At 44.1% G+C, this 26,371-nt stretch overlaps 1 protein-coding gene and 1 long non-coding RNA gene across 2 annotated transcripts in view; one reads left to right on the top strand and one right to left on the bottom strand.

Moving 5' to 3' along the window:
* Positions 1-8,936, bottom strand: part of LOC128097209 (uncharacterized) — a 45,036-nt gene extending 36,100 nt beyond the window's left edge. The window contains exon 1 of the long non-coding RNA XR_008213810.1: positions 8,621-8,936. This is a non-coding gene — a long non-coding RNA (uncharacterized LOC128097209). The remainder of the gene's footprint in view (positions 1-8,620) is intronic.
* Positions 1-26,371, top strand: part of Zbtb38 (zinc finger and BTB domain containing 38) — a 73,134-nt gene that overhangs the window by 12,308 nt on the left and 34,455 nt on the right. The window contains exons 3-5 of the mRNA XM_052717524.1: positions 8,871-8,936; positions 9,463-9,913; positions 23,572-23,675. The gene's annotated coding sequence lies outside the window, so the exon portion shown is untranslated. The remainder of the gene's footprint in view (positions 1-8,870; positions 8,937-9,462; positions 9,914-23,571; positions 23,676-26,371) is intronic.

Genomic DNA, 26,371 nt, shown 5'->3' with positions numbered 1-26,371 from the left:
GAGGTTTTCAGGCCTGATGATGAGTTGGTCATCAGGACAGGAAAGGAAGCAGTTTGAATTGCTGACTTTTCGTACCACTCGACCAATCCCTAGGTTTGTACGGGTTTTGTTTCAAAGCCAGGCTGAACAACAGAAAACGAAACTTGCGGCTTATTTTTAGCTGTTCATGCTAACTCATGAGATATTTCTTTGCAAACCAAATAGAAGAAAGGTGACTTCAAGCAGCTAAATTTAGAATGATTGACTTACAGCGATTAAGCCCAGGTCTCTGATCTGACCCAAGTGTCAAAGACACTTGGGCCTAGGGAATTTTGAGCCTCTACTTATATATTTTGTTTAAAATTATTTTTAGTTGAGCTTTTTAAAGATGTAAGTGTATTTGCTTTGGAGAGGAATTGAGAAACACATTATAAACCCTGTTCTCCTGGCTGCTGATCACTTTCATGTAATCTACAGCAGCTTAACAAGTAAACGGCAACCTGGAATTTCTTCTAAAAGGAACCAGTCTATGAGGTCACAAAGAGCAGAGCGCTGGAAAGTCAGGAGCCTTGTTTCTGTACTGGTGTAAGGTCTGACTGACCTTTGAACCTGAGTGTGTAGATGACACTGTCCAAACCATCTTCCCCGTCCTAGAATTCTGTGGCCCGCACTCGGGTACCAGGGCCCTGAGGAAACGAACGGGGAGGTACTCTTTGGAGGTGGAGGTGGTCTTGTCAGGCCACCCTGATTTCTATTTCCCCTTTCCCCGTCCCAGAAAGGGACGTTTCACAGCTTCTCAGTCAACTTGGGGTTTTTCTTTGAGGAGTGAGTGGTGAAACCTTTAAAAGATCTCCATAGGAGTCTCCAGCCCTTCTCTCGTGGGCCATAGTTGTTCTCCATTTTAGGAAGTGTCTTGCTAGCCCCCAAACTGAAGCTGCCACTGGCAGTGAGGGGAGCAGGAAGAGAATCTCATTGACTTATGTTAGGAGTCAGTATCATACTCTAGTGAGTCATTTCACAGCACGAGGCAAGACTCCAGGTGCCCAGGGAGACACAGAGACTCTACAGGAGAAAGCCCAGAGACTCAGTAACGATGGCTGCTTCAACCAGCAAATGTTTACTGTGCTTTTTGCTCAGGCCAAGGAAAAGGAGTTCCTGGCGTGTTGGTCGAGCTGCCTGTGCTGAGGTGAGGTACTCAGTGGAGACTCTGAGCTGCAGGCTCATTTATCTGATAAAAGAAAAGACTAGTACACTCCTAGGTTCAGTGGGGGGGTATTTGCTGTCAAGGGGAGGAACATATGGGAAGGATGATTCTCTCACATGAGGTAGATGCTGTATGCCATAGGAAATCTTGTTTATAGTTCCACCTTTCTTTTTCTAGCTGATTATTATTCTCTCTAGAAAAAAAGAAACAGCCTCCCTGCCTGGTCAGTATTTTTTTGTTCCGAGTCTAGACTAGCCTATCGTTTTGTGTGTCTGGTCAGTGGCAGATGATCATGGGGGTAAACGGGCCAGATGTGGTAATGCTGCTGACCTGAGTGGACTCAAGGTCATCTAAATATTGTTCTTCAAATAGCAGGTGTGTGGGTTCGCTCGGATCCATTGAATGAAGACTCAGAGGCACCTTAAGAATGAATCTAGCCTTTCTCTTGGCTACAGGGGTATCCAGCCTCTAAGGATTGAACCGCTTTCTCTTCACCCAGGGCATTTGTATTTTTCTCCATATTTACACTCTAGCCAGTTGATTTCCATATGTTCAAAACAACCTGAAAGAAGCTTCCGAAAATACAAGGCCAAGTGCAAATTTCTGGATGTGTCAGGTACCACAGTTTTCTAGGTTTCTGAACCAAGTTCTGCACAGGCTTTGTATCCTCGCGAGACTCTCAGACAAGATTCACATAGGGCAACAAGGGAAACAAAGGATAACTGAGAAACAAAACATGAATTAAGGCTAGGTGCTAGCACTCTGGAGCCAGGCCAGATGTAACTCAGTAGGAATTCTTTGAATTCTTCAAAGGCACTGAGGAAGGAAAGCAGAGTTCAGGCAGTTGCTAAAGCTGACATAGCATTGTCCATCTCAAAGGGTGTCCAACGAGCTTGGGTTGAGCTGTGTGGCCTCCCTCCCAGTTTTCACCTTCTCTTTGTTGGAAACCTGTGTTTCAGTTTCCCCTTCTCCTTATCTAGCTCTTTCTTGGAGTATCTGCCTCTTCGTGGTCCCCAAGGCTTCTGCCTGACCTTGCCACCAGATCTTTCCCAGATGCTAATGGGTGGAAGCAGAAATTCGAAATCTAAGACTTGAATGCATCCTAGCATTCTAACTGCTCAGGCATGCCACTCACTCACTCCCTCACTAGACAGAGTGAGATAATCCTCTCCCATTCCCAGGCAGGGTGGAACAGGTTGATAAGAAAGTCCCTTTGAGAGCCATCTCACTGGCCTACAAAATTGCTGACAATTAATGGAAATAATCTACCACAAGCTACAAGGAGGCAGAAGGCTTGGAATTCGGATCTTGGTCTACTCAACCTAGAAAGCAAACTGGGGTGGGTTCTTTTAGTATCACATACAAATAGAACTTCTATGTACATGTGCAGAAGGGATTTTAGATTGGAGCAAATGAACAGCTGGATCCCAGCACTCAGGAGGCAGAGGCAAGCAGATCTCTCAGTCTGAATAGCAATCTCCAGGACAGCCAGTGCTACTTAGAAAACCCTATTTCAAGAAAGAAAGGAAGGAAGCGAGGGAGGGAGGAAGGAAGGGAGGGAGGAAGGAGGGAAGGAAGGAAGAGCAAGCAGTTGTTAAACTTCATTCATTAAAATGATACATTTAAACATTTAGCTTAGTTGAGGAAAATATCTTACTGTTTTACTCAAAAATTAGGCTCTTAAAAACACACATAAGTCATAAAAGAGGATATAACCTAAATGCTTTTCTACTTCCAGCTCTATCATAGTTTCTTTCCTTCCTTCCTTCCTTCCTTCCTTCCTTCCTTCCTTCCTTCCTTCCTTCCTTCCTTCCTTCCTTTCTTTCTTTCTTCCTTTTTTATGGTGAAAAAGTGCATTAAAATATAATTGAAGAATGAAAGTATAAAATCCTAAGCAAAACTCCACAGCTCGAGAATGGCCATTCTAACTACAGGAGTTCACTGAGTTGTACAGAAGTGTCTGAGCGGCTCCCTTAATTTAGCTGTGTGATGTTTTTATTTGTGAGTTCCTTACAATAAAGTAAATTTTATTTAAAAAAAAAAGTCCACTAAAAAATATGTAGGAGTCGGGGAGGGCTGGGGAGATAGCCCCAGGTCTCAGTGGGAAATGAAATAAAAATGAAACAAAGAAAAGCAAAGGGTGGACATTCATGCTGGGGGACAGCCACCACCCAAGGCTGAACTTTGATTTCCACATGCATGCACACACATGTGCATGTATACCCCATCCACACACATATACCTACACATAATAAACATATAATAAAAATAAAGGGAAAGTACATGGTGGGGAAAGGGCCTCATAACATACACTTGATGTTTTTGTTTCAGATGAGAACACTGTTTGTGACCTGAAACCAGGCTGGCCTCGGTGTCTGCACTTGACTTTTTCCTTCATTGCTAATTTAGGTTAAAAACCAGATCATCTATAACAAATTTGTTCATAAATGCTAAACACAGTAGGTATAGAAGGCAGTCAGCTGTGATTTTTAATACAATGAGTGGGTGAACTAGCTTATTAAGGGTGGGATTTGGGGCAAATCTGTATGTATGTGGTGCTAAGGATCAAACTCAAAGCCTTATGAATACTGAGCTACACCCCAAGCCTAAGGTGGGAAAGTAAATTTTCCTAATATGGAAAAACTGGACTCTCCTCAATGAGATTTTAGCATGTGCAGAAATGGAAGCTTTTCCTACCTACTTTGCACCATGAAACATTTACAAACTGCAACAAACCCCCCTCCAAAATTGTTACTCTGCTTTCTAGTCCTAATTTCCCAACATGGTCTACTTGATATTTTTTTTAATTCTTTTTTCAAATGGTTGGGCCCAGGCTGTCTCTGGTTGGTGAAAGCTTAGATACCCACAATTCCCTGGACCTGGTTCATATAAACAAGGGTAGCCACAGCCATAGAGGACCAGGGTGCTCCATGAGAAAACATCCCCCAGGATGTCATCCCAGTGGGAAGATTTCTGGAGTTAGGTGGAGATGAGCTGCAGGGGGTAGTTTCATCCCTTAGGGATGGGGGAAGGTCCAGGTTTTCCATCAACTAGTCTCAGATTTTAATCCTAGTCTCTATATGATAGTTATCTTTAAAACTGATGGTAGTTAATACTATAGGATACAGTGCTATTAGGCTAGAATTTATTTATTAAAATATATAATATTATTAAAATATTAAGTATGATTTTTAGTTTTGATCAGCACACAGAAGTTCCTGCTCAGATCTCTGGACAAGATGTAGCCAGTGGAAGAATAATGGACTTTCTTTAAAATGTCAGGCAAAAAGCTGGGCAGTGGTGGCGCACGCCTTTAATCCCAGCCCTTGGGAGGCAGAGCAAGGTGGATCTCTGAGTTCGAGGCCAGCCTGGTCTACAGAATGAGTTCCAGGACAGGCACCAAAACTACACAGAGAAACCCTGTCTCAAAAAATGTCAGTAAAATATCATCCCATTATTTTTTTAGGTTCTTTTTTTTTTTTTTTTTAATGTGTGTATAAGTGTTTTGCCTGAGTGCATGTCTGTGTATCACAAGTGTGCCTGGGACCCATGGAGTTCAGAAAAGGGTGTTCGATCCCCTGGAACTGGAGAAACAGATGGTTGTGAGATACCTTGTGGGTGTTGGGAATCAAACATAGGTCCCCTGAAGGAGCAGCCAATGTTCTTAACTGCTGAGTCATCTCTCTAGCCCCCCAACGTTGTTTTAAGTTATTGATAAATCACTTTATTGAAGGGTGAGGTAGCACACCCCTTTAATCCCAGGAGGCAGAGGCAGATAGAAGATCTCTGAGTTTGCTGCTAGAATCATCTACACAGTGAGTTCTTGGCCAGTCAGGGCAACACAGTGAGAGTCTGTCTCAAAGAACACAGACACTAATAATAATTAGTTAAAGAAGGAAAGAAAGAAAAAAGAAAAAGAACTACCAAATTGTTTCCAAGCCTGAATATAATCAACCTCATAAAAAAAATTTTCTGCCTTTTATATTTACATAAGAATTTAAACAAAAATGTTATACATGGTAAACATTTACTTTTAAAATTCAGTTGTCAAGCTAACCAGATCATGGGTTCACCTACTCATATGTAGATTAGGTATCAAATGAAACCAGCTGTGATTTTAAAGCTGTGGATGGCATCAAGAAACATGCAAACCCATCCAAATGTTTATAAACCAAGGGTTCCTCTGGGACTCGGTGCCCTGACTTGATGGTTTTTTTAAATGAGAAGAGTCGAGCTTTGTTCATACTTGAATTATGTACTTTGCATAAGCCATGCAATTTAACTTTAACCCACAGGCCTGGAAATAAAATTAGCTCCGCCTGCAGAACGCAGAGGCCAGGGCAAGCAAAAACGTATGAATCGTCACCGCCTTGCTCCGTCCTCCAGCGGGTGCTTGCTGCATTATTTTGGGAACCTTGTGTTTGACTTGTCAAAGCCTACAATTTTCATTGTGGAAAAGGGAGTCTCATTTAACTTAATGTCTGTGCATATGCCCTGAGGAGGAAGGGCATGCGATTTTTTAAAAATCCTAAGCGAATGCATGCATATCTTCACCACTTGTAATCGTGACAAAGCTTAAATAATTCAGGCATGAGCATGCCTTGTTTTTTTTTTTTTTTTTTTCCAGTACAAAACAAGATTTATTAGTTGACAGCATCTGCCCAAACACACTCATTCCTCAGAATATTTACAGCTAGAATTCATGTTTGTTTAACCCAAGTAGGTTTGGTAAATATATCACATTTGATCACTGTTTAGGGAAATCACAAAATAACATTCAATATGTGGTTTTTTGCTCATTTTGACACAAATAGTGAACAAGGGCACCCCACAGAGAGGTGTGAAAACACTTTGCCCTGGCATCTGGTTATAAGACGTACCAGTATAGGACCCAAGCACAGCCACCACCCTGCACTATAAAGCAGGTCTTGACCCTTTTGGGGGCCGAACAACCCTTTCACAGGGGATGCATATCAGATATCCTGCATGTCAGATATTTACATCACGATTTATAACAATAGCAAAATCACAGTTATGAAGTAGCAATGAAAATAATTTTATGGTGGGAGGTCACCACAACATGAGGAACTAACTGTCTTAAAGGGTCAGCATTAGGAAGGTTGAGAACCACTGCTATAAAGGGATGTAACACTATTCACTTATCTCCAGGGAGCTTGAAATGGATGACAGTTGTTGTCACTGGCATTTATTATTCCAGACAGAGGAGGCACTGACTTGGCTCAATATAGTCACCACTGATTCTGTATCTTAATAATACGTTGTGCATATATAATGTGAACATCTAGCCTTCTGATGTCATTCACGGGGACTTTCTCAACAGACATTGAGTGTCATGTGCCAACGTGTTTCCTTCACCCTTCCACTCTTCTTGAAGGACCCTGCTTTATAGATGGCCGTATGGTAATTAACTTGGCGCTTGTAATTCCACATAACAGTCGAATTCTAGACCCCCTTGGTAAGGAAGGAATTAGCACAAACACACTCCATTCTAATTTTCTGTCGCTGTCAATGTTGTTAGCCAGGGCTTAGAGAGCCATGATGTGGGGGGTGGGGAAGAGGGCTCCAGCATTGGTGTTAGGAACACCAGAGCTACGCTTTTCATTAACGCCACATTCATTTCTGGAGCACTTGTGAGAGAGAAGTGTGCTTCAACAAGAAAATGACTTGCTGTGGATCAGGTAGGACCCACCGTCCGACTGACAGAATAACGCCTATGGGCTAGAGATAGGCAGGGGTGCCTTCCACACAGTCAGCTGCAAATCACTTCTGTTCCAGGGAGAAGACAGAATTCAAACTAGAAACAATCCAATTGGGAAGCCTACTACCTAAACCGAGATTTTCAAATGGATTTTTCTCCTTTCAGCAATTTCTAGGGCACACGGATGCTTTGCCAACCTCATTATTATCAGGCAGTTCTTACAGAAGATAGAGTCACTAGAAAACTGGCAAACCAAGGAAACATTAATTCATGGTTGCATTGTTAAAATTGATTAACATTAGCATATTGGTGATGCAATAGGCAATTAAAGACCATGTGAGAGATGAAATATGTAAAGATTATATATTTAAAAATAATCAGAGCATTTCATAAAAATGCTAGCTTATATCTGGGCTCTGAGGGTGGGGGTGGGTATGGTTTCTTTGTAAAAAAAAAAAAGAATCTGTTTTGTTTTCTTAAGATAAAAGACTTCTTGTTAATTTTTTTTCTGTTTTTAATTTGCTGGTAGGATCTTAAAAAAAAAAATTCTACCCTGCTACCCTGTTTTCCTCTTTGGAGACATAGTTACACTGGTTTTGCAGCAAAATGGTATTTGCTTTTGAAGTATTCCTTTAAAATCCCGAATAAGCAGCCATTTAACAGTTTTTGTTCCACTGTGTTAAACGTTTTGTTGCAGTTTGAGCTCCAAGTGTGTGTGTATGTGCGTATGACCGTGTGTGCACATGCGTGTGCGTGCATGTGTATGTGTGTGAGAGAGAGGAAGGAATGAAAGGGTCTGTGCCTATGAATTCTTGAAGCCTTTTTTTAATTAAAAAATAATTCCTCATAATTATGAAGTGGAGTCTATAGAAAGTGATCCCAGTTTATTACATACAGCCAAACTGGGTCCCATCAATCCTGAGCAGTCGGGGAGGTGGCAGTGAAGAAGACATGGAATTGGGTGTCTGAGTAGATGAGATTTAATTTTCGGGAAACATTTCACTCATAAAATGGATAGCAACCCCCCCATCAGCCCTGGCCTCCTAATGTCAATGCCATGGTACCAGTGTAGCTCGAATAAACCTCAAGTAAAACAAAGGGACATCGCCTCTCAGCACACACCGTCTCTCCCTCCAGTGTGTACTGTCCATTGCCCTTCGGTATTCCTGTGACTGGCTTGTTCGCTTTGGAGGGGGAGGGGGGAGACGAATCACTGCATTTTCTATGTTTGGAACACGTACAGTATGCTGCTGCAAATCTTCCTAGTATTTAGGTCAATATCCTAAAGATAGCTTTAATTGTTTATGAAGGCCAGCTGTACATCCTAAGGAACCTGACATCGAATTCTTTTTCTGTACCGATTTTATTTGGCTTCTAACTGTAAGAAAATTCACTTCCATCTTCATACAATTCTGTCTGCAGAGGTATCTGCCATTCTGTACTGCAGATACATTTAGCCGGATACATTTACGCTGCCTGTGGTTAAAGGTTATAGAACGGATACAGACAACCGATCATGCATTCTTCTACAAGCCTGCCGGCACCTTAGGGTTTAAAAAAAAAAAATCTACAAATGCTATGCCCTTTTTCAGAATTCGTCTTCACTTGGCAGTAGCTTAGCAGGTTTGATTTTTTTTAAAAAAAAATTTTTTTCTGCTGCTGTTAGCAATTCTATGAAAGGAACAGTCTATAAAATGCATCCCCAAGCAGATACATACTGTATTGCAAGCTCTCTCCAAGAAGAGGATATGACAGTATTCATTCCAGCTGATTTTCTTCCTTAGCAAAAGGACTGTTTGATTTTCAGAAGCAGAAGGACTCATTCATTGTGCGGCCGCCCTGCTTAAGTGCAAGAAATGCCTTCTACTGCCTGGTTGCAGAATTTGGAGTTTGCTAAACAGTGGTTAGTGATTGGGCTCATCCTGCATCAGCAGTTGATGACATTTTTCTTTGTTCCCTCCTACCCAGTTGAGCCAAGACTCTGAGGCTGATATGCAATGTCACTTACAACATTAATCAGATACTGCATTTAAGGTGAGCTGTCCCTTGCCTCCTCCTCCTCCTTCCCTCGCGCTCGCTCACTCGCTCGCTCGCTCGTGGGCTGCATGCAGTGCGTATCTTGCTTGTGTGAGCCTAAGATGGCAGGCAGGATTAGCCGTGCTGTGCTGTGTGTGCGTGCTGTGTAGAATTCATTACATGTTGCCTAGTATTTCAGATGTGAGTATGTAAATGCTCTCTATGCCATATCATCTGGTAGCGAAGACTTGCTTTGCCTCATTACAACCTTCGTTATTTCGACATCATTTCTTTTCGGATTCATCTGCTTCTGGAGGTTTGCTTTTCATCACATTCAGAATAAGATCCTGTCTTTTTCTTTTTTGAACAAAGCCAAATAAATCCCACAAAACCCTAAAACCCAAACAAGAACAACAAAACTCTGCTACCAGATGGTGGCCCCCCTTTCTTCTTGCATTTGCTGTCTTTTAAATAATGTATGTTGTATTGTTAATTAATGTGAATATCAAATTAAACACTTGAAACTTACATGTTTATTATGCAGGTAGGAGGCCAGGTGGACTCTATTTTTAACTCCTAGGCACTGCATCGTGTGCAAGCAACACAGGTTCTCATATTGTGTTTTCAGTGCTGGGATCAGTGGTTTGATTTTCAGCAAATGTGACAGTGGCCTTTGCAGCGGTCAGCACTGAGCTTTGAACTCTCAAAGGAGCAAGGGAGGAAAAAAAAAATTCAACACACCACCTCCTCGGTTGCAGCCTCCGAGAATCCTTGGATCAGAAACTTCTTTTTTCAGTCCTGTTTTGCTGTTGATAAATTCAGCCCTCGTGATCAGAGTGCATTCAAGCTGTTCTGCGTATGATTTTTGGTGTGTGTGACAATCGTATCTAAAACTTGTGAGCAAGAAGACGGAGAAATCAGTGGGTCTCCATCGCCTTCCATAAAAATGGCCGAGTGTCTTGTTATGCTAACGCTGCCCTGAGTGACGCGCACAGGTAGGTTGGAATTTGCATGCTTTATAGATTTTTTTTTTTTTTGGAGCCATGCAGGAAAAACATTAGATGCATTAAAATGTGCTTTTCAAAATTAAAACTAAGATACTTGTAATATGTTGGGGATGGCATTAAACTGGATAGCCTCTCGTATCTAAATACTATATAAACCTAAGCATAAACAACTTATAAAGTGATTCTGCTATAAAAGTGAGATGATTTCTTTTTCAAAGAAATTTAGTTGTATGATAGGTGTGGCGCCACTAGACAAAAGAATTTTTTGAAAAGTCTGGTGATTTGGCTCAATTTTAGCTTGAAACTAAAAACAAATGGGTTTCTGAGATAATTTCAAAGAGCGTAAATAAGCTCAATAGGAACTATCAAAAAATGTTTAATCTTTAAGAAGCGGACTTTAACTGTATTGTGTGGAATATGAAAATTGAAAGTTAAATTCTTTCAAAATCATATTTTTGTCATATACAATGATAAATCCACTATTTGTATGTGCATGTAGCTGGAGGGCGGGGAGCTATCATTTTTAAAGGGAGAAATGCTAAGATTCCATGGCCCTCTTAGCAGAAATTGAGCTTCATTAAATGAAGCTGAGCCCCTAGAATGGCTGGAAGCTGAACCCTTAGAATGGCTTGTTGCAGAAATACAGTTGTGGCTGTCTATGTACCAAATCCTGGCATCTTCCAAAATCATTTCACAAGCTCTTCCCTTTGAGCCTAACCCCTCAAAAATATTTTAGTTTCAATTTAACACTGGGCCAGAACCTGTTTCCTTGGTAACCAACTCGTATTTAAAAATGCAGTAATAGATATGCACAAGAATGTATTAGAAAAGGAGACATTTGCCAAGTGAGAGTCTCACAGTTTTGTGTCCTCTCACATAGAATGTGAACTGGCTTTAGACATTTTTTTTTTTTAAAGCAGTCTTCAAGCCTTAACATCTCAACTGCATCTCTAAATCTACAGAGGCTTGCTCCATGAACGCCTTTCTCTTTCCCCTTTGTGCTCAACGCGTTCTAAATTAAGGTTTCTCCATGCGCTCTAGAATGCAGGTCAAGGTTTGTGAAGAGGTGTGCTTCCCTTCTCACGGGCTCACCAGCGCCTCTGAAACAAAAGCTTTGCAGAAATTCTAAGAATCAGCCAATGCCTCTGCTTCTACCTTCCTCAGCCCTCCATGGTAACCTCCCAGCTCAGGGTAGAGCTGGACCCAAACCCAAGCCTTCCTTCCCCATGACAAGTGCACACTGAGCCCTCACGGGAGCGTCTCTGTGGCTGTTGCCAGACCTGAAACCTCCCTCCTCAGGGAGGTGCTCCCAGGTGAAGAAGTTTGAGATTCAGAACCGTATATGTAAATAGTTGCCTGTTTTTAGCAGTCTGTTTCATTTCCTACAGTATGATCTGCAGTCAAATCTCTTAGGGGTTAAAGAGTGGTGGTTGTTTATTGTTATTGAGGCCAACTAAATTATTGTGCTTGGAATCATTCTGTGGCTCAGTTATATTAGAACGTGATTCATGTGGTGATTCGTTCTCTGGGCTTGCCACGAAAAAGCCTTCTTCCTGCAACACCTTTTTTTTTTTTTTTTTAAATCTGCTTGGGAGCCATTTTGCTTCTTGCCTGTGACTTAAAATGACTAAGTGCATTTTGAATATAGTATCCATCAGATCGCAGACCAAAGGGAAATGTCAGACTGACTCGGAATGGACTTTTATTTTAGGACCAGCAGCATTAACAGTTTCAGGAAGATCGGGCAATTGTCAGTCGCTCTTGGATAAACACAGTGAGCTCAGCATTTGTAGGTTAAAACATTTGCTGTTCAGACAGATTCTAACAGAATGTCTTCCATCTTGATAGGCCAGTGCAAATTAATCATTTTAAATGAATATGAATCTTAATTACAAGATTAGATGGATGAAATGCAGTTGCTGTTTTAACATGAATGAATGCCTGATAGCCCCCACATTCACAGAATGTCGATCCTTTTGTTTTCTACTTAAGCGTGGTGACGTCATCTTGTAGATGTTCATATGTAATGATTTTTTTAATTGACATTATTCATTTGTGTTGCTCTTGGTCATGCCTAAAAGAATTTCAAATATAATTCATAGATCCAGAAAACCAAATAAGACTGTTGGGAAATACACTGCACCATTATCACTCTAATAAATAGACCAGTGAGTGGAAGAATAATTATTATTTATGACTTTGTTGTGTGTCGCTTAGAGCGATGTTTGCAAGGCACAGAGCTTTTCTAAACTTACCCATTTACAATTATTATTGGATTTCCTGGATGAGCTGAAACGAGGAAAGCGCCCGTACTCCTTCCCGCCGCCGCTGTCTAACAGACTAGGTAGGCTTAACCCATTTACACTTTTTGGCTGAGGTGTTTGTGCCGGGCAGGCCAGAGCAGGTGTGACAGGAGAATGTGCAAACAGCTGCTTTGTTCTTACCAAGATGAAATGGGCAAATGTGTGGTTTTCTGCCTGAATGATTTATCGTATGAAATTCTCAACCCTTGTTTTTCTTTGGGGAACAGAGAAATGTTTTTCCAAGCTTGAGCTCAGTGGCAATGTAAGGCTTCATCTCTTGCTTCTACACTGACGTGGATCTAACTCAGTCTTTTCTGAGGACCCCCTGTAGACTGGCAGCCAGGCCACATTGTAGACTCGGGGCCTCTTTATTGCTTCATATGCGAGTGGGGGAAATCTAGAAAAACACTTAGTACCTTTCTCTTTATTACTAAATCATGCTAAGTAAGCCTTTGAGTTTCTGGTCCCATGTGGCTTGTTCAAACAGCTACTTTCCAAGGCTAACCATTCAACACATTTACTGAGCACCTACTGTCTACCAGGCACATTCTAGAAGCTAGAAATATAGTAATCAACAAGACAGACTGGAGCTTGCTTCTCATGTTCCTGCCTCCAATGTGGCAGGGTAGACAGCAGGGGAGTGGTAAAAAATGAACATGGAAGCAAATAGCTAACAAACACAAGAACAAGAAGGAAAAGCAGCTGGGTGCAGTAGCACAAGCCTGTAGTTCCAGCACTGGGGCTAGCCTGGGCAAGCGACCCTGTCTCAAAAACAAATAAAGAAGAACTAAAAGTTAAAAACAAACAAAACCAGCAAGGGTGATATGCTGTAGGGAGAACCACTTGAATGTTTGGTTTGGGAAAGCCTTCCTGGGGCTGTGGCACAGGAGTGGGGAGACCTGCAAGGTAAGGACGCAGCCGGGCAAGGAGAGGGGCGGGCCTGCACCATGCAGCGTTCAAGCACGAATTGCAACCATGTCTTTGTGGACCCTTCAGCCTCTTGAAGCCAGGCTTCACAGCTTCACGGTTGCTTCTGTCACAGGGAGCTCCTGATGTGAAGAAGGCAGCCCAGCCCCTTGTGGCTGGTTCTGGCCTGGCAGACACCAGATATGGCTGCCTTTGACCCCAGCAGCACCCTGAATCTACCTGGGAAGGTAGAATGAAACACTTGGCACTGCATTCCAAATAGTGATGTAATGCTGGCACAGACCCAGTATCAACTCAGTAACGGCCTCTTGGAGCAAGGAATGTTCTGGAAAGTATCTTGTTTTGTTTTTCATAAGGACTCCAGGATTTAAGCTCATGGCAAAACATTGAAACTTTGATTTTTTTTTTTCCAAAGATAAAATGCTTGAAGGGTCTACATTGCAATTGGCCAGTAAACAGCCTTTGTCTTGAAAAGCCTAACATAGTCGGGCTCTGCAGTGTCTTTGAAAGGCCTTACTGCCATCATTTTTTCTCGGTTATAGTAACAGGGCTAAGAAAGGTCTTAAGAGCCAGCTCTTCTATGCCTGTCAGGTTAGGCTGCTGATGACGAGGATCGGAGAACAGGGATGATCTGTTAGACAAGTTAAACACTATATGGTTCCTGAAAGCCTTCTGAACATTCTAGAAGCACTTTCTAAAACTGATCCGTAACGTAGCAGATTACATAGTACCCATAGAGGTGGCCTGGCTGATTCCTCATACTTCATTGGTTTTATGAAACAGCCTCCTGCACGACAAGCTTGCTCTAGTCCTTTGGTGCAGAGAATTGCCTGCCGTGGGTGGAAGGAAGAGATGCTTCAGCAATTTGGGGCACATCTTGGTGTGTTTGAGCATTTACTAAGTAACAGACACTGTTATCAGCTAGGCAAAATGGAATATGACAGGGCCCCCATGGGACTCTGTTCTCAGGTCCCCACACAGGGCTAGATAATGATATGGACAGGCACAATTACGTATCATTCCTGTTTGCAGAAAGAAAGCTTTGTTCCTGTCCCCTGATGTCCATTCTTCAGTTTACAGCAGCTCAGCCAATGTCAAGGACAGGTCTTCAGCTTCGACTCTGTTTTCTCTCACCACCTTGCTAAGACCTGTTGGCTCCTATAAGGCGCCGCCTGCCCGGCTACCCTTCTCCAAGCTGGTCTGCCCACACTGCCAGGTGACCTCAACAACGGCTGCCACTTTTGAATTCATGAGCAGATGTTAGGCTGAGAAGCCCTTGAACGCAAAAAAATTTGAATTTGTGATGCAGGCAAGATGCTTTTGCCTTTTCACCTTGCTAACGGCAAGGGGGCGGAGACGCCTGGCTCCTGACCAATCCACAGAAAGCTTTCTGGTCAGCAGGTAAACGGAACCCAGTTGCTAAATCACTCATCTTTGTTAGGCCATGTTACGTGATCTCGGCACATCACCGCTGTGGCCTAAACATCTCAGTGACCACAAAATTGCTCCCTGGTCTTGCCGCTGACTCTGCATCTTTTCCTTTAATGGCATCTTTGCGTCCGCGGCTCCTTTCTGCTAAGGGCTGGACACCAGGATTTGTGTCCACCCTCACTCTGTCAGACCTGCAGAGGGGGTTTGTTTTCTAGTACTGCTTTGTTTTTAAAAACGCCAGTCTAAATATTCTTTCTGTGTTCACGAATGCATGGAGGGCTTTCATTGTTTGCTTTACATAATAACCATCTTCTTTACCCTCGCTCTACCAAATGGGTATTTTGAAATTTCTTTTTCCTTCCGCATACTAAAATCCCTCACCAGGTCTGAGGCCTTGCTCTAATTAAGGCCTCACTCTGTGCTGCCCTGGTCCCCAACACCGAGCCTGCTGCAGAGTGCCCGCCTGAGGGCCTTACAAGCCAGTGAGATGAGAAAACAAAGGCCACCAGCTGAGAATGTGGTTAAATCCCAGAAGGGCAGCGCCCTTGTAATCCCCACCCCACCCCACCCCCTTTTCTCTTTATTTCTAGAACTGAGAAAGGGAAAAGGGGGGTTTTTAGTAGGGACAGGGGGGAACTACGCCATGGATTCAGGGGGAACTATGCCTGTATGCAGGGTTCAGGGAAGTCATATGGAGAGATGGAGAGAACAGGGTGTCATCCAGAAGGCAAAATGGGGTGGCGCCGACTGAAAGGGCAGCGCTGAGGCGGGTGTGGGGGTGCAGAAGGCTAGAAAGTGGGAACAAAGGGAGCGGCAGGCAGCAGGGACAAACGGGGGGGGGGGGGGGGAGGCTACTTTTCCCCACTCTGAAGCCAGGGGTTCAGGGTTCAAGGGAGAAAGTGGACAGGGTATGCAGTAGAGACAGAAGTCGGGTGCAGGCCGCAGGCTGGGCTGCACACAGACAAAGCTCTACGCCATTCTGTCGGTCTTTGAGCATCTCATTGACCTTGTTCCTTAATTATGCCAAGTAGCCTATGGGCCGGCACCCACTGACGGATCTCCTTAGATGTGATAAATCCTGGAGCCTCGCAAAGTCTCCAGTTCCATCCTAAGGCTCAGAATGCCAGAGAAGACCCCCTTCCCTATTGTTCTATTAGGTCTCCACCAAAGTTTAAACAAAATGAGGGGGCTTTTAGGATGTGCTGTGCCCACGTGCTGTTGGACTTCTACAGAGCACAGACTGGAGTTCTACCTGCAAGGTCTGGGAGAAGGAAAGACTGTAGCTGGAGAATTTCTCTCCAGCTCCCGCCAAGCCCTGGCAGTCCTGCAGCCCATTTATAAAATAAATACACAGACGCTTATATTATTTAAACTGTTTGGCCTAATGGCTCAGGCTTCTGGCTGTCTAGTTCTTACATCTTAAATTAACCCATTTCTATAAATCTATACCTTGCCACATGGCTCGTGGCTTACCAGTATCTTACATGTTGGTACTCATGGCAGTGGCTGGCAGCGTCTCCTGACTCAGTCTTCCTGTTCCCAGAATTCTCTGCTTGTCCTGCCTATACTTCCTGCCTGGCTACTGGCCAATCAGCATTTTATTTATACAGAACAATATCCACAACAAAAGACAGACAATGGGACCAGTGACTCAAGGACAACACAGACTTTATTTGGGAAAAGACCTAGAGGGATGTTTGTAGTCTAAGAAATCTGCCTGTTTTCCACCTACAGGCTGGGGTAGTCCTAGGGCAGAAAAGGAGATGTCCCTCTTTTGGCCCTTGGCCAGCCAATGCTAGGGGTAGCTAGAGAAATAAACTGAGCAGTGGGTTAAAGAATGTCGGTGAGCAATAAACGCTCCCATGGTGGTCAGCCTTTATTACTAGGGGTGGTCAGCCTTTATTACTAGGGGTTGGTAGGATTGGGGTGTGAGTGGGGGTAAGAATCTAGAAAAACAAGTTACTTTAGTTCTGAGAATTGTCATTTTTTTTTTAACCTAAATGGGGGGACTTTACAAAATGGTGTGACCATGGCTAACACTATCCAAAATACCTGCTGTAAGCTGCAGAGCCAAGAACTTCTCTTTCCCAAATCCATGCTTCTCTGCATTTGGCTCTCTCAAAGCCGGCCTCCTCCTTCCTCCTCTCCCTCTCTCCCTCCTTCCTAGCCTCCCCCCTCCCCCCTTTCTCTCCTCCTTTCTTCACCATCCAGCCTGAGTGGCTCCCCTTTGGTTCATCTACTGGGATCCACGAGGAACTCTGTATCAGTTTTTATTTAAGCTGGGCATGGTGCCATCCACCATTAATCCCAGCACGCCAGAGGTAGAAGCAGACAGAGTTTTCAAAGTGCAAGGCTAGTCTGGTCTACACAGTGAGTGCCAGGCCAGCCAGAGTTACAGCGAGACCCTGTCTCAAAAAAAACAAAACAACAAGAAAGAAACAAAAACAGTGAGCTGAAGCAAAGCTGAGGATATGGTACAAAGAAGGAAGCAAATTTCCCCAAGTTTTGTATTGATGAAACAAAATATGATATAAAATAATAACTATAGTAGATATGGCTGTGATTGTGTCTCTACACTACTATGGGCAATGAAATTTGAATTTCATATGATTTTCTCATCATTTAATGTTCTTCTTTTTGACACTCCTCCCACCCCAATCACTTAAAAATGTAAAACTTGGGCTGGAGAGATGGCTCAGTTGGTTTAGAGAACATAATGCTTTTGCAAAGGACCCAAGTTGGATTCCCAGAAGCCATCTTGCTCACAACTGTCTGTAACTGTAGCTCCAGGGGATCCCGTGCCTCTGGCCTCTGCAGGCACCTGTACTATGTGCATATACCGCAACACAGACACATATTATGAATACACATAATTTAAACATATTGTTTAAGCTTAAAAAATATAAAGTTATTCTCAGGCCATACGAAAATAGGTCACAGGTTAGATTCAGATTTGAAGATCAGTCCTCCCTCCCTCCCTCCCTCCCTCCCTCTCTCCCTCCCTTCCTCCCTTTATTGAGACATGATTTTCCTTTGTAGCTCAAGCTGGATTTAAACTCATGGTTCCCCTGCCTTAGTCTCCAGAGTACTGGGATTACATGCATGGATAATGATTCTGTTTGTAAATTATAATATGTTTTGGGGGTCAATTGGCCAGATTAAGCCGATATGTTTTGTTTGATTTCTAATAATATTTTTAAAAACTGTGTGTGCGTATGTGCGCGCCCCCGCATGCGCACACACATGTGGAGATCAGAGGATAACTTTGGGGGGCCCAGGGACTGAATTCAGGCTACCAGGCTTTGCAGCATGCACCTTTACCCACAGAGGTCATCCCACTGGCCCCAATGTCTAGTAATATTTCCTACTGAATGTTGTCTTCTAATTTTATTACTTTTTTCTTATAAAAACTATGATATACATACTGTGAAACAGTTAGAATATTAATGTTTTACACCTGTCATTTTAATCTTTTATCCACATTCTGTGAACATCTGAATGTTTTCTAGACACATTGTCTATTTTCCTATCTGATTACCACAGCACAAGGCATCTTATACCATTTAAAAATCTTTCACAAACATAACCTTTTAAAACTTTACTATGAAAATCTTGAACATAAATAGAAGGAAAAGGGCTTAACAAATGTCCCCTTCTTTCATGCCAAGGCCTTCATTATTTCAAAGGAAATCCCACACTTTATATCTTGTCGTTGTTTTCAAGATAGGGTCTCTAGCCCTGGCTGTCCTGGAACTCGCTTTGTAGACCAGGCTGGCTTTGAACGCACAGAGATCCGCCTGCCTCTGCCTCCTGAGTGCTGGGACTAAAGGCGTGCGCCACTAAGCCTGGCTTTCATACCTCAAATCTTTTTATCTCTGACTCTCGAGTATGGTTCTTTAAAAGAGACAAATTCTAAGAGAAAAAAATTGTCTTAGGAAGGAAACTATGTAGGGCTAAAAGAATAATGTCTGAAACTTTCAAATGATTCAGGAAGGAGGGAGAGAGGGGAGGGAAGGAGAGGGGAGGGAGGGAGAGGGGAGGGGAAGAAGGGAGGGAGGGAGAGGGGAGGGAGGGAGAGGGGAGGAAAAGACCCGCCAGCACCCTTGGCATTCTTCTGTAAGCTTGAAATATTTCTTTACAAAAGTTTTTGAACTGTAGATTATTGAAAACATGTATAGCTGCAGGGTCACACCATACTGTCAAGTGCCACCACATACCTTAGGCAATTATGAATTTGTCCAGTTAGGTCACTAAACAAGCAAGCACAATTCCAAGTCAATTCCACAGTCATTCCGCACTACAGTGGATTTCATTTACTCCACACACTTCCCTCTTTCTCTTCGGTCCTTGCTATCTCTATTTAAAAGAAAAAAAAAGTCGTGGCTTTCTGTCACAGAGATGTCCTATAAATTGACAGTCTAGGGTCAAAGGCTTGGTCAGATTCCGACTCTTTCTTTTTATTTATTTATTTTTTGTTTTGTTTTGTTTTTTGAGACAGGGTTTCTCTGTGTAACAGCCCTGGATGTCCTGGAACTCCCTTTGTAGCCCAGGCTGGCCTCAATTCACAGAGGTCCACCTGCCTCTGCCTCCCAAGTGCTGGAATTAAAGGCTCAGCCACCACTGTCAGGCCTTCCCCCACTTTTTTTTTAAGGGGTAGGGTCAACGTCTCATCTGTCTTGCGTGAAAAGCCTGATTTGGGGTTTCACTGGACTATCCCGTTTCCACTAACAGTTAACCTGGGTCTGGTAGCAAGCGCTCAACTCTCAATTCCTACTCTGGGTGGAACAGGAATCCTCCTGTAGGTCAGGGCCACATCACTTAGGCTCTCAATTCCTACTTTGGGTGGAACAGGAATCCTCCTGTAGGTCAGGCCACATCACTTAGGACAGGCATTTTCACACATTTCTCTGCCAGGTACCCAAAGGTATCTGCACGTTGACATCTCAAGTCTAAATGCCTGGACAGAGGCTATCGTCCGTGTCAACACAGCATCACATCCCCAGAAGCCCTTCAGGAATGTGGTGTAGATAGACGATAGAATGATAAGGATGCGGACAGTCTGAGAGGCTTAAAGGGGGGGACCTAGTTAGAACTGATAAGGGGCGATGTTGGCTATAAACTGACAGAGTTGGGAGAGAGCTGACTTGGGGGGATGACTTTCGTGGGTTTAAAGAGGCAACATTTTAGTCTTTTTTTTTTTGTTTTTGTTTTTGCTTTTTTTGATTTTTCGAGACAGGGTTTCTCTGTGTAGCTTTGCGCCTTTCCTGGAACTCGCTTTGAAGACCAGGCTGGCCTCGAACTCACAGAGATTCGCCTGACTCTGCCTCCCGAGTGCTGGGATTAAAGGCGTGCGCCACCACCGCCCGGCCATTTTAGTCTTTTTAGTTGCTATCTTGAAGCCCTATAAAGAAAAAGGGATAGTCAGGGCTAAACTGCCCCCCAGTCTTAATCAGAAAGCACATGCAATTTAGCAGAAATCCTGTGGGAATGAAATGAGACAGAAAACAAAGACAGCTTCCTGGATGAGGCCGAGGAGCCGGGCAGCAAAGATGCGCAGACAGAAGTTTAAGAAGAAACTTAAAGTCTTAGATTCCTTTTTTCCTTTTTACATGCATTGAAATGGAAATTACCACAAAGAAAACACCCCAGGTAGTTATTTTAGAAAAGAAAATTTCTGTAAAGAAAACCTTTTCAGTAAAGTGTATATGCTAAGGTGGAATGTTTCTGGAAATTTCCAGATAGTTCCCCATACTCAGAAGGATGATTGAGACAGCCTGGTTATGAGAGAGGATGGAAAATTTTGAGGGACTGGATGATTACGTAAGTTTTAGGCTACTGCTGTGATAGTTTAGTTATTAGTAACAATTTAAGGAAATCTGTTTGCTTTTGGAGAGACATTTCGCTCCCTAAGAAAGAAATGCAACTGTTTGTGAATGCCCTGGTAGAGGTGAGGAGCCGTTCACATGCTAAGACACTTAAGAAAGCCCGAGCCGAACTTCACTAGTAACAAACTGTTGATAGCATCTGATCAAGACACCTCCCAGAACATGTTAGCGAGGGGAGAAAGTGGACCCTGGAGTCCGACCTGGGTCCAGTCCCACATGACCCTAGCAGATCACCCGTGGAAAATCACTGCAAACAACAACCAACATCCTAAAGTTAACCTTCACTATTAACACTCACACCTGCTTGAAATTAGAGAGCACTTTTCACACGTATTATTTAATTCTATTAAAAAATGGAAACAAACAACACCCAGGAGGTAGGCATTAATACTAAAACTCGCTGCATGTCAGACACCAAAGCTGAAGGTCAGAGACGTGGCCTTATAGCAACAAACCTGGGCTGGCAACACAGGCAGGCTGAATCCAAAAGGCCCAACTGCCTTGCTCTCCTTCACCTCCTTCCTACCTGCCAATCACAGGGAATCACCAACAGCAATATGGCTTACAGACTCTTCTATGAACATCAGTTTTAAAGACATTTTTAGTTTTCAAAAGCCTCAATGGAAACATACAAACATGCAATTAGACCCTGAGTTTCTTTGGTTTTGTTTTTAAGGTTGGAATCCACCATTACCAACAAGTTAGCTCAGGTTTTGTGGAAGTTCTCATTGGCAGTTATGTAGACAAAAACATTTCAGGCTTTTTTTTTTTTAAGGGGAAGATGAATCATTGCTTAATAAATGCAGTTTAGTGGAGCTGATCTTTCTGAACACTGGCCTATGGAGAGAGAATAAAAGAGTTCTTGGCATTGAGAAGGCTAAGAACTGCTCATTACATGTTTATGCATGTTACTCAACCCGTCAGCCTTCACAACTCTGTGTTTTTAAATGACACCATTCTTTCCTGCATCGTTTAAGATGCTTTACTTTGCATATACTATTAAAATCTACTCAACTCACCCAAATGGTCACATTCCTAAGGCTTGGTCAGGAATCGGGGTGCATAAATAAAGGGGGAAACACTGTATTCCAGGAAAATACCCTTTTTCAAAATCCTAAGATGTAGCCTGGGAGTGAGCCTTTTCCAAAGGAAAAAAAAAAATGAAAAGACTCAATGCTGGATGATTCAAAACAAAAACACCTGCACCCAGGTGTGCATGAGGCAGTAAGCGCCACACAAGCACGGCCCGAGTTGGTGGAGGAAGGATGCCAGCGGGCAGTCAGCGGCCTTTATTTGAGGAAGAGGGTCCGCTCTTTGGGGTGAGACAGTTCTTACACCATGTTGGGAAATAATCTAGGCCTCCCCTGACAGCCATGGGAAAGCACAGGTGACAGCCTGTCCCTGAGAATTTGGTGCGGTGTCGAACTGCAAAGGACTCGGGTGCGCGAGGCCTGCGGTGCGCCGGGTGGCCAGGGCCTGCTGGGTGACCGCGCGGCGCTGTCCCCGCCGGCTCCGCAGTGGTGGCGCCGGGGCCCGGAGCCTCGCGGCCCGCAGCGCCCCTGGGGCCTGTGCGAGGTCTGGCCGCCCTCCGGCCTGCACCGGGGGTGGAACGGGCGTCCCGGCCCAGCCGCCGGCGTCCATTTTCTGGGCGGCGCTGCGGCCGGACTCGCAGGTCCGGAAGCTCCATGGACCCCGCGGGAAGCGCGCGGGCGGCGGAGCCCCGTAAGTGCCCCCGGGGCCCGCGCGTCTCCGGGAGGGAGCCGGGAGCCGGTGGGCAGCGCTGGCGCCGAGCTGCAGCGGCGGAGGCAGAGCCGGCCGGCCGGGCAGCCTGCGTCCGCAGGTGGAGCGTCCCGCCCCACCAGGCCCAGCTGCAGGGGGGAAGCAGGGCGGAGGGGGGGGTGACTGACGCGCACCTGGGGCTCGGGATTGCCGCACCTCCCCTCCCGTGGAGCGCGGACCCGAGCCGCGTCCTGACCCTACCGGATCGTGATGAGATCCTAGTGCGACACCAAGCCCCTGAAATTGAACCGGACGTGCAAAGGCAGGGCCCTGCCCCCAGGGGGGTTGCAGCCTCGGCCTCCTGCTCCTCCTGCAGCCGGCGGTCTGTTGGGATAACTCAACAGCCCGCCGCCCTTAGACACTTCTTTGCAGGTTAGCTGATAAATAGCCTGAGATTTTTAACCTATCCGCGGTTCCGCTCTATAACTCCTGCTTCGCTGTGGGTAAGTGCCTGATTCCATGCTGGACTTTGGGCCTGATTGAAAATCCCTTCTAAATGATAAGCGTTTTTGTACTACTGTATACCTATTGGAAAGGTTAAAGACTGTTCTAACTGGGAAGCTCAAGGGCTCGCTCGGGTTCTCGTGGCCGGAAAGAATGGGAGTTTTGTTGTGGTTCCAGAGAAACTTACAGTGACTAACTGTAGCTAAGATCAAAGAACAGAGTTTTTGTTTTGTGACAGGGTCTCACTAAGGAGCCTAGAATGTGCAGTATGCATGCATCCCAGGCTGGTTTCGAACTTATAGCCGTCTGCTGACGGCTAGGATTACAGGCTTCTACCACACTGTCTGACAAACCAATGTTTTTCCAAGATCAAAAACGCATTAGTAGAATCCCGTTGGTGGGTCATTGCTGAAATTTTTTTTTTTTTAAAGATTAGAATATATAGTACGGTAGAAAAGACTTAAAAAAAGAGTAAGCATTGCACATCGTAAAGATGAGCATTGTCTAATGAAGCCTCTGGCTTATATAATGTAATCTGTAGAAAAAAATGGGTCACTGTCAAAAAGCCTTTAAGACCCCAACTTAGTGTTTTGGGGCACAGGTTTTGCGTTCAAGTCAACCTGGATTTGAGTCCCAGCGCTCACTTAACCGTATGGCCCCCAGCAACAGGTTCATGGCCGTCTTTGCAGCTGTAAAATGGGGAAGTGTTCCCTACAGCTGAGGGGTATTACAGAGATTGCCCCTCCACTGGCTACACTTGGTGCAGTCCTTGACTTACAGGAGGCGCTCCACATATACTAACTGCAATTACTTTTGTGGCTAAAATATCGAATCCTAGAAACTAGTCATGAAACGCTGCACTTTTGTCTTCTCTTAGATCTTGATGTGGAGGAGATGGAAGACTCAGAACCAAGGATTTCCAAGTGATTTCTGCCAAGGCACGGAAACCAACTCTGTTAAGGCTGGTCTGTTCTGACTGAGGTAACTAAAATGTGTATCTTTCCTTACTCTGCATGAAATAAGAAATGGCAGTTTTTGAAAGACTCCTAAAGAGGTCTGAATCATGATCTCGACCTGCCAGGTTTGTGTACTGCAAAATTTCCATGACTCTTAAGCAGTCTGCTGTTAAGGACGCCTGGTGTGCCTGCCAGGCCCCTGTGGTGAGCGAGAACTAGAAAACAGGGCTTCAGGACAACTGGCTTCTCGAGTTCTGCTGTTAGCTTTTATGAGAGCTTTCGTCCATGTCTTGATAGATCTGTGGCTTCCTCAAGTCGTAAGGACCCCAAAACGTGACAGACGCTTATAGAGAGTTAACATGAGTTTTTCTTGTTACCCCTAGTGGGTTGAGGTCAAGGCAGGACTGTAGTTCCCAGAAACACAGCCAGCCTCTGCACTGGCTGTAGGGTGAGCCCCTGCTAGCTGTAGAGTGTACAAGCGTGAAGACATGCTTGCAGGTCTCACACAGATGCATTGGCAGCCTAGCACACTGAGCTCTACCTTGGAGGCGGTTACAAAGTCCTAGGTGGTGACAGTAACAACTACCATTTGTCAAACGGTTGCATGTCTTTATGTGCCAGGCAGTACGTTAATAATTTACTCCCCAACGGTACCGAGAGTCGAGGAAGAAGAAATTTAAAGGATTGAAATGGAAAATGGTGGCAGGTCATGGGAGGCTTTGCAGCTAGCTCATCCTTTATGGAGTGTATTTTGTATACACAACAGTGCTTTGCTAGGGCCACGCAGTTCACAGTTAAATGTCTGTCCTCCAGAAGCTTGCAGTCCAGAGAGGCAGGGGCCAGATCCCTCGGTCATGACTCTTAACAGCTGCTCCAGCAGCCAGGTAATGCCATCTGACACAGAAACAGACTGCAGGAATGGACATTTCAAAGTTCTTGCTTTTCAATTCGGGTTTTCATTCTTTTCCACTCTTTTTTTTTTTTTTTTTGGTTTTTCGAGACAGGGTTTCTCTGTGTAGCTTTGCGCCTTTTCCTGGAACTCACTTGGTAGCCCAGGCTGGCCTCGAACTCACAGAGATCCGCCTGACTCTGCCTCCCGAGTGCTGGGATTAAAGGCGTGCGCCACCACCGCCCGGCCTTTTCCACTCTTAATACCTCTTAAACGTATGCTTTCAATTTATAAACAATCATCAGGCCTCTGGATTCATTTATCTTTTTATTGAACTTCTCTGAGATTCTTGGGTATTCAAAAAAGGTTATTATGATTTTATAATTATATTAGTCATGTCCAGGCTTTTAGCAAGGATTTATTTGTCCAGCTGTCAGTGATTTTTCTGTTGGTAATCAACTTCAAGCATGTTGGAGATTGACTTATGTCATTTTCATTTTCAAACTCTTAAAATTGAACTTGAAATTTCTCATTTTTCCATTCCTGTCCCTTGCAATGGAGGCCTTTTTTAATTTTTATGCATAGCCCATAGGCGGGGAGGAGGAGATGCAGTCTGACGAGAGAACTTTTTGATTCAAAACAATCTCTTTTAGCTCTGTAGACCAAAGGACTGTGGGCATTCTGAAATAAAGCGGTTGAAAAACGCAAACACTTTTGTTTGATTAATGCGGTAGAAAGCCAAAAGGCAGCCCCAGGAGCCGCATTAAGCACTGGAACTCAAATTGCATGAACTGACTGCCACTTGTTACAACATAGGTCTCCTATAAAAACAAGTGAGACCACGAATGTGCACGTGGTTTGTGCACTTTATGAACTTCTATAAATGTTATGCAGCAAATATTTACCAAGTAGCTGCCGTAAGTATGACCCAGCTAGAGGGACTGGAGAATTCAGCAGAAAAACAAGTGGCATGTCCCTCTCAGACTGTTAATAGAGCTGGAAAAAAAAACCAACAAGAAATATACATATACAGACATACATACACACTCTGTGTGTGTGTGTGTGTGTGTGTGTGTGTGTGTGTGTGTGTGTGTGCAGACAGTAAATATAAACAGAAATCATTCTGGTAATTTGAGGAAGCATTTGAAATAGGAGTAGAGGAAGACTGAGAAAGCATGGAGCATATTCTGTGAAAAGGATCGAGTCCAGTTGAGTTAGAACTGGTCTATACAGGCGTCCAGGGAGAAACAGAACTGGAAAATATTTGTTGCTGAACAATAATGGTCTTGGATGCCAACTAGGAAATTGGAAGGTGTTAATCAATGGTGTCCTTAAGGCTCTTTGAACAAGGAAATGTCATGGCTGTGCAGTGGGAGCCTGCTGTCATGCATTGCTTAGAGGAGGTTTCGGAAGAAAGCTGATGCAGTCCACCAAGAAAAGGGGCTGGCCCCGAGTGACGGTACTCAGTCAGGGTTGCCAGTGGTAAGATGAGAGGAAACGACCATCAGCTGTCTCACTGGAGAAGGAGCTGGCACAGCATTCCCAGAGCCATGGTACCATGGTGACCCTGAGAAGGAGGCGACAAATATGGGTGTGAAGCACCGAAGCTGCTGTCTGTCACCCAGATGGGGCTCAGGACCCCATCGGAAGGCCAGTTCAGGAGCTATTGGTGTACAGGAAAAAAAAAATGAAAAGATGAGAGAAGAGGTTTTCCATTAGACTATCAGAAGAAGGTGACTGAGTATTGAGCTTTTTAAGAAAAAAAAAAAAATGACCTGGGAAGACGGAAGCCTGTCAAGATAGCAAAGAACCTCAAAGGAGCATGTTTCTAG

Source organism: Peromyscus californicus, unplaced genomic scaffold, assembly GCF_007827085.1.
Source record: "Peromyscus californicus insignis strain IS unplaced genomic scaffold, ASM782708v3 Scaffold_11__1_contigs__length_118956290, whole genome shotgun sequence".
Classification (NCBI taxonomy): domain Eukaryota; kingdom Metazoa; phylum Chordata; class Mammalia; order Rodentia; family Cricetidae; genus Peromyscus; species Peromyscus californicus.
The sequence above is the reverse complement of the archived record's forward strand: the minus strand, read 5'-3'. Positions and strand labels throughout refer to the sequence as shown.